This window comes from Tiliqua scincoides, chromosome 8 (assembly GCF_035046505.1).
Source record: "Tiliqua scincoides isolate rTilSci1 chromosome 8, rTilSci1.hap2, whole genome shotgun sequence".
In the NCBI taxonomy this organism is placed as follows: Eukaryota; Metazoa; Chordata; class Lepidosauria; order Squamata; family Scincidae; genus Tiliqua; species Tiliqua scincoides.
The window spans coordinates 10,394,556-10,405,181 of record NC_089828.1 but is presented as its reverse complement, the minus strand read 5'-3'; the positions used below and the strand labels follow the sequence as shown (position 1 = coordinate 10,405,181).

Genomic DNA, 10,626 nt, shown 5'->3' with positions numbered 1-10,626 from the left:
TGAAAATACAAGGCTGAAAATGCAGGGTACAGAACTGCTGGCCAAGGGAGTGGAAGGGAGTCCTGGTGCTTTGCCATGAATAGGTGGGAAGATGTTTGGAGAAGTCTTGTGTTCTGCTTTGACTTCCAAGTTGGAATGTTTGAATGCCAAGCTATGCAAAATAACAGCACGAGTGCACTGTGTAATGAGACCAAGGGTGTAATCCTAACCCCTTATGTCAGTGCTTTCCAGCACTGACATAAGGGCAATGCAGCTCTGAGGTAAGGGAACAAACATTCCCTTTCTTTGAGGAGGCCCCCTTGAGTACCACCCAACTGCAGGAAGCTGCACATGTCCCATTGGCACCACTATGCCAGTGCTGGAAAGCACTGACATAAGGGGTTAGGATTGCGCCCCAAGTGGCTTAGATATGAAGCTTAAATTGATGAAGTCACTTCTGACCATGACATCACTGCCAGGTTAATGACATCACCTCCAGTGGGTCCCGACAGATTGTAAAATGTAGGCAGTAGCATAGCTAATGAGCATGTAGCCCAGTGCCAAGCTCAAAATGTTGCCCCGGAAGTGATGTCACAACCAGAAGTGATGTCACACCCAGGTTTTTTTAAAAGGAGAAAATTGGGAGGAACCCACCTCCTCCCCCCTAGCAGCTCACCACCCGCTTGGTCTGCTGCCTCCCCCAGTCAGTGGCATAGCTAAGGCATCTATCTGCTACCTGAGGTCAAAGAAGATTTTGTAGCTCCCCCTCCATGACAAAATCAGTTTTAATTAATTAAGCAAATAAATAAAAAGTTTTTGGTCCCATGCTGTATCATCATAACATTTCATTGGCACTCAGAACAATCAGTCTCATAGGTCAGTTTTGAGTTAAGCGAATCCACTTTTTGTTCCATAAAGGCGGTTGTGTTTTCATTTTCTGGTTAATTGGCCATAACCTTTGGTAGAATACAGATATTCCAATGCTGTTTGTTTCATTGCATTCTGCATTAAATTACCTTTCCAATGATATATAACATGATGGTATTATTCATACATACTTAGTTTTTCACAATTTTGGTCACTAGTGTCAAGCTCAGCTTGTTGCCCCCCTACAGTTTGATGCCCGGTGCAACTGCTACCCCTTGCACGCCCTTAGCTATGCCACTGAATGTAGGTCCTGGTGCTAAAACATTTGGGAACTACTGAGTTAGGGTATTGTAGCAGGGAGCAAATCCATTACAGTATCTCTAGACTCAGTGCACACGTGTGAACACTGAGCTGCCTTCAGTGGTGTCAAATGATTTAGCTATGCCTGTGGCCCAATCTTATCTAAATCCCCATGTGGTGATGCAGCGGCACAGGTGTGGGCCACCCTGCATCCCGCAGGGCATTTTTGGCTGCTGGAGGTCTCCTCGGGGTAAAGGGACATTCATCCACTTACCCCTGGGTAAGCCCCAGCAGCCACAATGAACCAACTTGGACCTGCACCTGTGATGTCTGTGCAGGTGGATCAGTCTTGGGAAAGGGCTTAGATACGACACTGTCTCCCTGGCCCAATCCAACCACCCCTACCCCATCACCACCCCATTCCACCCTCACTCCCCACCCCTAGGGCTGTTGCTAGTGATGCCTTGGCATCAGAGGCATCGCTGACTGGCACACTTCCACACCTACCCCAAGCATTCACTGTATGTAGGGGGAAGAACTTCTGAATAAGACTATTGTAGGACACTTATTGTATGGTAAGGGCATATTTGCAGATGCTGAGGCTCATTCATCAAAAAGCAAGGTGTTTTACTTGCTAGAGGTGGAAAAACTAGGCTCCCACTCCCCACTCTGCCAGGACCACCCCCTGCTTCTGAGCCTCTTTAGGGAACTGGCAGCCCTGCCTACAGCTACCTTCTGATGGGCCTCAGACTATAGCAGGAAATTCATTCCTGTTCCACCTGCACCCAGGCAAAAAAAGAGCAAGGAGCCTTTGTGTGTTCTTGCTTGCTTGCTTGCACAGTTCATTGCGCCAAGTGGAATTTGCCAATTGTCCTTCTCAGAAAAGTAAATGGAGTGATGCCCCTTGTTGGTTATCTCTGCTTTTTAGCTTGTGCCTGCTTAGTGCCCTGTAGATAAATCTCTGCAAAATTTCTTGAACTGTCGCATTGATGGATGGCGCTATGGCAGAGGCTGCTTGGCCAGAGCAAGAGGGAGACTTTGCCCATTCATCAGTCCGCCCGCTGCTGAATGGGTGATCAGGGCTACAGAGCGGGTCACTGTGCCATGAGGAAAACAATTAGTTTTCTCAAGGATCTACATATTTCAAACATGGCATGCTTGGTGTGCTCACTGCATCCTCCCTATCCCATCAATTAACTCCAGAATTTTATTAGGTGTGAATCTGTGTGTGTGTGTGTGTGTGTTTATTTTGAATGTTAGGAAATATATCTAGGTTGGACTGCATTTCTTTTGCCATATTTGTATGGTTGCCATGGCAGTGAGCACAGTGTCAAGAGGCTTCTGTTGGAAGTCGGAAAAGGGTGGTTGCAATGAGAATTTTTAAACGACAGTTGAATAGAGATAAAGCATTATAAACATTTACTGTGAACAGTAGCGTAGCCAGAAGGGGGGCGGCGGCATGGTAAGTACAGCAGACACCGTAACACAATGTGTAAGCAGCTGTTGGAGCCATTTGGGGCAGTTGCTGTTGCTGCCCCAAATGCCTGCTATGGTGAGTAGGAAGGGCCACTTACATGGTGCATTTGCAGCAGCTGCTGTACTTACCACACCACTCCCCCTCTGGCTATGCTACTGCCAGTGAGGGCAACAGGATGCAGGTCTCTTGTTATCTGGTGTGCTCCCTGGGGCATTTGGTGGGCTGCTGTGAGATACAGGAAGCTGGACTAGATGGGCCTGTGGCCTGATCCAGTGGGGCTGTTCTTATGTTCTTAACTACAATTCCCAGGAAGCCTTGCAGGTCTCTTATTATCTGGTGTGCTCCCTGGGGCATTTGGTGGGCCGCTGTGAGATACAGGAAGCTGGACTAGATGGGCCTATGGCCTGATCCAGTGGGGCTGTTCTTATGTTCTTAACTACAATTCCCAGGAAGCCTTGCAGGTCTCTTATTATCTGGTGTGCTCCCTGGGGCATTTGGTGGGCCGCTGTGAGATACAGGAAGCTGGACTAGATGGGCCTGTGGCCTGATCCAGTGGGGCTGTTCTTATGTTCTTAACTACAATTCCCAGGAAGCCTTGCAGGTCTCTTGTTATCTGGTGTGCTCCCTGGGGCATTTGGTTGGCGGCTGTGAGATACAGGAAGCTGGGCTAGATGGGCCTATGGCCTGACCCAGTGGGGATGTTCTTATGTTCTTAAGATAAAAATATAATCAGTGTTACACACACACAGTGTCAGCATTATATATTGCTGAGGGGCATAAAAACATAGTCACTCAACAGTGCTAAGGAAAGCGTGTATTGGGTTAATTGCCATGCATTTCAGGTACAGGGGAGCCACTGTGGATCCCATATCCTGGGTTTCACTTATCCCTGGTTCTGCAGATGTACTCCCTCCCCCACACCTCTTGCACTTTCCGGAGACTGCGTGCATCTGCCTGCAGCTTCTGCGGGCCTTAGAATGGCTATTTAGGCAATAAAAAAAGCTACTTATGATTTTTTTGTAAAACTGGAACTTGTGTTTTTATGTCTTTAGAAGACATTATGAGGGCCAGAGAAGCCCCGAATCCAGTGACCTTGTGAGACTCAGGGAAGCAGGGGGTGTCGCACGTATCTGTGGTTTCAGGGATCCACTGGGGCGGGGGGTTCCGGAATGGAACCATTGCAGAGACTGGGGAGGGGTTGTTGTACTCGTATAACCACCAACTAGGCACAGGGCACTTTACAGAACATGGAAGAACCAGCCCTCGCCACAAGGAGCTTAACAATCTAGTCCTCCTGACACTTTTCTTCAGCAGCAGCTGTAAACACACAGTTATAGGCGGTAATTTGGAAACAAAAAATGGAAAGCTGTGTGCACTTAGGATAAAACAGAGTACCATTATTATCATCTTTGCACCTAAGCTGTTATTACAGATTAAATCACCAACACTGTTGCTAGGTGAAGGTTAAAAACCTTAAGAGTTGATAGATAAAAGCAACACATGATAAGACACAGTTTATTGCCTCATTTAACTTTCTCACCTTGGATTATGGTGTCAAACATGTGGCCAGCAGCCTGTGGAAGCTCTTTATTCAGTCCACCTGATAGCTGGGCTCCCCCAGCACCACTATAAGCTGCTCTCAGCCGCTGAGCTTGTAAGTAATAACGCATCAGCAGAAGTGGTGTTGCTGAAAGGGCAAACCACATGATGATTGGGCTGTCATGTCTTGAAAGTATCAAGATTTTGCATATTTTCTCTGATCTTCATTTGTGTGGGGCCCCTATATGAGAAAAGAGTGCTCATTTCTGGCTATCCCCTCCTTAATGACATCAGTTCCTACTTACTGACATCACTTCTAGTCCTCAGCAGGCGCCATTAATATTATTTGACCTGCTGTATGAAACAAGTTTGATACCCTTGGTCTAGAACACTCCAAACTGTCAGTCGAGCTATTAAAGGATGTTGAAATTTAAGGCAGAGCCAAAATCCCCCCTTCACGATGTTGCTGCACCATTCTTAGGAGGTGAAATTGGGGGAAGCTTTTTTAGCAAAGGGCGAGGTGGCATTTCCAAGCTCACACTACCTCTCAGAACAGCATCACACAATGACACTGTGTTCTCTCTCTCTCTCTCTCTCTCTCTCTCTCTCTCTCTCTCTCTCTCTCTCTGTGTGTGTGTGTGTGTGTGTGTGTGTGTGTGTGTGTTGATTGTATAGTGACCACAAACTGTACAGTAACAAAATCAGATGACAAGGAGACATTTTATGGGACAAGATAAGATGACAAGGGGACAGAGCTGAACCTAGGCATATACCAGGGGCCCATGGTTCTTGAGGTGTACCACTGATGCCCCCAATGGCTGCCCTAGGGATTGTGAAAGTCTAAGCCCCCCCGGGAAAAAGAGTCACACAGATGGTGACTCTTAAGTTCTTAACTCTACATGTCAGTTGCAAATGGGATTTAGAGAACGTTAGCATCAAGCATTAAGGGCAGCGGTTCCCAAACTGTGAGCTGTAGCTCCACAGGGAGCCATGGAAACCAGCCAGGGAGCTGTGGAATCCCCACAAAAATATATATGGTTGGCAACCTTCAGTCTCGAAAGACTATGGTATAAGCCTATAGCACCTGGTATTACCATGTGGTCTCCCATCCAAATACTAACCAGGCCTGACCCTGCCTAGCTTCTAAGATCAGGCATGTGCAGGGTAACAGTTGCTGTCAAAAAACCCATTGCCCTATTCAATGTATAGGTTTGTAGACCTAATGAGGAGCCACGGCCAATGGCCCAGTATGTCAAGGCAGCCACCAGTTCGAAAAGGTTTGGCAACCACTGCATTAAGGAGAGCTGCAATGAATGATGCTACGTTATGAGACAGTGCATTCCCAGGGGCTTCTGGGAGAGAAATAGTAGCCACCAGTGGACTGAGAAATTTCTCAAAATTCCTAGAGAATTTTAAAACTGTTTGAATAATAGTGACATAAAGTATAGCCTTTCATAAACTGAAGCTGCGTGGGAGAGAAAGACAGTGGCTCAGAAGGAGTGCTTGAAGTTAGTGGGAGAAGCCTGGGCTGATCTCTGATTTACAGCTTGGATTTATTCATGCATTTAGAGAGGCCTGCATTTGCTACCCTGCATGGCCCATCACAACCAATACTACCACCCCCCTCCGTTGACCTAAATACAGAGCCTCTGTGTACCTGCACGGCCCTGGCACTTCAGCTGGCTGTCATGCAACAGCTTAGATTGATGAAATGGAGAGAGCTGTTTTCCAATAGAACTGTTTGTTTCTGTCAGGCCAAGAAAAACACTCCCAAACCAATTTGCTGTGATTGTGTTATGGGACCTTGCAAACTGTTGGCGTTATTTGAGGAGGTGACGGCGATGCCAACTGGGCCTCCAGGAGAAAGGTATATGTAATTGTGCACCAAAATACATGTTACGATGCAGCCATCTTAGCTTCAGTCTTGCTCAGCACCCCTGGGAGGGACATTTTGCAATTGAGCAAGCTGGGGAGGCCTGCTTTAACCTTTTTTCTGCTAACCACAAGCCCTCGAAACCCCCCTCCCCTCACACACCGATATCGGACTGTATATACTGGCAGGCTTTCCCCCTGCAATTATACTGGAGCTACTCAGGATGCTTTTTGCTCTAGTATAGGCCTGGAACCATGAGGGGGATGGGAAAACAGCTGGAAGGGGGGCTTCAGAGGAAAAGCAGTACGGAAAGGGTTAAGTGCCCCCCTAGCCTCTTCTCTCCTGCAAAGCAACACTGCCCCAAAGACTCTTTACAGTGTAGTGTAGTGAGGGCCATCAGGCTAAGTGTAATGGATATACATTACATTACTGGTATATACAGTATATGTGTAATGTACAACTACAGTGTAGCAAAGAGATAAAAATGCACCCTCTTTTGAATCACTTTTTAACCTGCCCTCCCCAAAAGCCACCCTTTCAAGCAAAAAGGTTTTCCAAAGTTTTCCAAAGAGCTAGTGTGAAATGGTAGTTGAGAGGGGGAGCTGGGAAGTTCCTGGTTCGACTCTCTCACCTCAGCCATGAACCCAATGGGTGGCCTTTGGCAAGTCACACGCCCTCAGCCTCTCACCACGTGAAAGATGGAAGAATAATGTTGACTTATTTTATAAGGTTGTTGCAAGGATGCGTCATGCGTAAGATCATCTATTCCGATGCTTTTCAGCTGAGTGAGAGTCCTTTTCACAGGGTGCAGGGCTGATGCCAAGATGTGCATGAGGTCATGGCTCGCTATCCCGCTCCCATGCCCCCGTCTCCCCAAGTTCCTGCTGAATACAGGGATAACATCTGTATGGAGTGTTAGCGCTCATTTCATCTTCGACCAACTGACAGTTATAGCTCCAAATCTAACCCTGGGCGCAATCCTAACCAACTTTCCAGCACTGGCAAAGCTGTGCCAGTGGGGCGTGTGCTGCATCCTGCAGTTGGGGGGCAGTCACAGAGGCCTCCTCAAGGTAAGGCAAAGTTTGTTCCCTTACCTCGGAGTTGCGTTGTCCTTATGTCAGTGCTGGAAAGTTGGCGAGGATTGCGGCCCCTGTGTCTCAGACATTAGAAGTTAGGGCAACTGTATACTGGGATGCCATGAGTGAAACAGCCATCACAGATCCAACACCGCAGACTGCTTCTCACCACACATTGCTGGATCTGATTTTAAGGGTTAACAGTTGGGAGTCCAACAAAGTAGACTTCTGTTGCTAAATTTAACCAGTGCACTAAATGCAGGGCTGTGCAAGTCTTTTGCAGCAAGAGATGAAGCCAACCCAAATCTCTGCCTAGTTTAAGAGAGTAAATTTTGCTAATTGCTCAGCTTCTCTGCAGGAACAGTGACCAGTAGACACTGTTGTAGACTGGTTGTATACCAACCGTGCAAAACTGTGCACCTTTGACTGAAATCTGATGAAGTCTGGCAGTAACTTCCATGATAAGTATTATTTTGCTCAGTTTCTGCATGTCAGTCTGCTGCCCCAGCAAAACTGGATCTACGTATGTGGATCAAAACTACAAAGGGTAGAGGGAAGCTTTCCAGTGAACCTTTGGAACTGTTAAAGGGTTCTAAATTGCAAGGAACAATGTGGTTTAGATTAAATGGCCTTTCAAGGCTAGAATAATGAGTCGCTCTCCACCAACAGGAGGACTAAGGTGAATCATTAGATCTTAACTTCCCCAGCATAAATTCTACGTACATTGACCTCTGCTGGCAGTGCTGTTGAAAAAGAGAGCAGTCATTAGGAGACGAGAAAACCCATCCAGGAGAGACAGGCTGTCTTGGGGACACCATGAGCACTATATCTAAGGCCAAAACACACATTTTTGCCAAGCTAGCAGCTTGTGCCAGCAGTAGATGACAAGTACAGTACAGAGAACTGACAGTGAAATACAGCAACACGTGAGAGGTGTGGTAGGTTTAGCCAGCTCCCTGCCTATGTCATGCCAACATGCAAATACTTATGTGTTTAAACAATGCTGGGTGCCAGTTTTGGGGAATGTTCTGCACTGGGCACCCATACTGCCCCAGTCCACCCCTGGCAGTGCATCCTGTACAGTGTGTCAGCTGCCATGATTACTGAGGCTAGGATGGATACGGTCTCTATCACCATCCCTGATTTTAATATTTTTAAGTTCTGTGGCACTGTACTTTTGCTTTTACTGCTGTGTGGAGTCGTTTGTTATTGATATATTATCTGATTTTGAGGAATTGTTTTCAGTGGGCCAGAAGCCACTCTGGGGACTGCTATGGTGGGTGGGGAAAAGCAACACATAGATGTACTAATAAATGAAGGTCCAGTGCAGGCATCTCATTCCTGTTGCAACAAACTGTGGGCTTGAAACGAATGACAAACAGAAGTGCTCTCCCCCCCCCTTTTTCCTCCTCTTCTGTAACTGGCTTCATAGCAGACTTGCTGGTATGTTCAACCGGTTTGCTGGGAAACCGAGTCCTCCTTTCAAACCAGGATTGCAAATGATGGTCTAATCCTGTTTTAGAGGGAGTACTAAAACGTGGTCCAGTATGCTCTGTAATGTACAGGGACTAAATGGTAGGCAGACAGGGCTCCCTCAGCAGGCTTGTCTCCATGGTTGGTTGGCAACCTTCAGTCTCGAAAGACTCTGGTATAAGCCTACAGCACCCAGTATACCCAGGGGGTCTCCCATCCAAGTACTAACCAGGCCTGACCCTGCTTAGCTTCCGAGATCAGATGAGATCAGGCATGTGCAGGGTAACAGAATGCAGAGACGTTTGAGAGCATGGCCAGGGAGCATGGAAAGGCATGGCTAGCTGGCTTGCTCCCAGTCCATCCAGGCTGAATGCCAGTGAGGTCATGTGAGTGGGTCATTAACTAGAGAGGGGCAGCATTAGAAAGAAGAGCACACCTTGTTTCTGTCTCTTGAGGCTGACCACGCCGCCTCTGTGCACCTTTGTTCACCAGTCATGCATAAAAGAGGTCTTTGATAAGGTGTTGGCTGCCATACCACTTTCTTTCATAGCACTTTCTCTGATGCTGTGACCCACCACTCCCCTCTCCTCGCACTTCCTCTTCCCCTCTGTTCTTTTAAAATCCAAGGAGTTGGAAGAAGAGGGGTGGTGGCAGAAGCAGGTGAACTGCCAGGTAAAGATGGAGAAAAATTCAGCACACTGCCTTAGGGGCCAGAAAGTCTTAGACTGGCCCTCCATTTTCCCCTGCAATGAGATGTGAGAGCCATTCCAGAAGCCCCCGTAGATACCAAAATCTGCACATACTGAGGTCCATGTTAAAAGCACTTAAGAAACAAACAAAAAGTGCCAAAATTGTGTTTCCTACCTATGCATGGCCAAACTACACCTTTTCCCAGCCTCTAGAGCTCTTTTAAGGACTGAAAGACTCCCTTCTGGGTTGCCTGAAAGTTCCTCTTTCCTCCCAGGCTCACCCCAGAATGCACCATGACAGAATGCATCACTGGGGGGAGAAAGGAACCTCTGCCATTTTGGCACTCTTTTTTTGTTCTTAATACACTTTTAATGGGGACCCTGGTTCCGCTGACATCCAGAGTGAGTCAAATCTCTCACTCTGTCTTTGCCTCTTCTCCTCCCCCCCCCCAACCACCTTCATAATAAGATTTCCACCTTCTTTTTCTTGAACCTGCTTCTGTGGTTCTAACAGTGGCTGGACAAACACAAAGAAATCTGGCAGGTAAACCCACTGCTTTGATCGGTATGCCCATGAAATGTCACCCGGTAAACACCTGTGTGTTGGGTTGCTGTTAAATGCAGTGAAGTGGGGTCAGGGGAATAAAAGTAGTAATCGAACCTGGCCTGGTTGTCACTGCTGATGGAGACAGAACTGGGATTCATAGGCCTCTGAAGGGTTTGAAAAGGGCCAGATTAGGAAGGTTGAGGAACCTGGGTTTTGAGTTGCAAACATTATTTTTCTGGCAGTACTCATGTGCATGCCTTTGACAGGTGCGTAACAAGGAATTTGGCAGGTGAAGTCTTTCCCCAGGATAAGCAGCAACCCCCTTAAGAAAAACTTTGCCTGTTGAACTTCTCTTTCTCCTCTGTCACTCTTGAAAAGCCACAGCAAAGCAAAACAAACCTTTGGCGATTGAAGCCAGATTTGGCTTGCAGTCCTGAGGCTTGACATCCATGCTTCCAAAGACAGTTCATGAAGCTCCAGACGCCTCCACCATTTGCTTGGCACTAACCTCCAGCCTAGGTAATTGCTGACATGAGACAATAATATTGATCCAGTGCGTTGAAATATGTATAGATTTGAACCCTGAAGGCACGGGGCAGAATGCAACATGATGAGTTATTGCAGGCGCAATAAATATATGGGTGCAATTTGTTGAGAAGAGAATCAAAAGAGAAACAATACCCTAAGTGGTTACTGCAATAACACCCCTAATTTAAGAATAGATTGTTCCTAGTACTAATTAAACTGCTTCCGTACCTAAAGAGGAGGTAAATCTTGGCATGGTTTCTAAGCCACAATACCTGCTA

General features: G+C 47.0%; 1 pseudogene; it reads right to left on the bottom strand.

The window, feature by feature from the left end:
- Positions 1-8,764: 8,764 nt before the first annotated feature.
- Positions 8,765-8,882, bottom strand: LOC136659787 (5S ribosomal RNA; annotated as a pseudogene).
- Between the last annotated feature and the right edge of the window lie 1,744 nt (positions 8,883-10,626).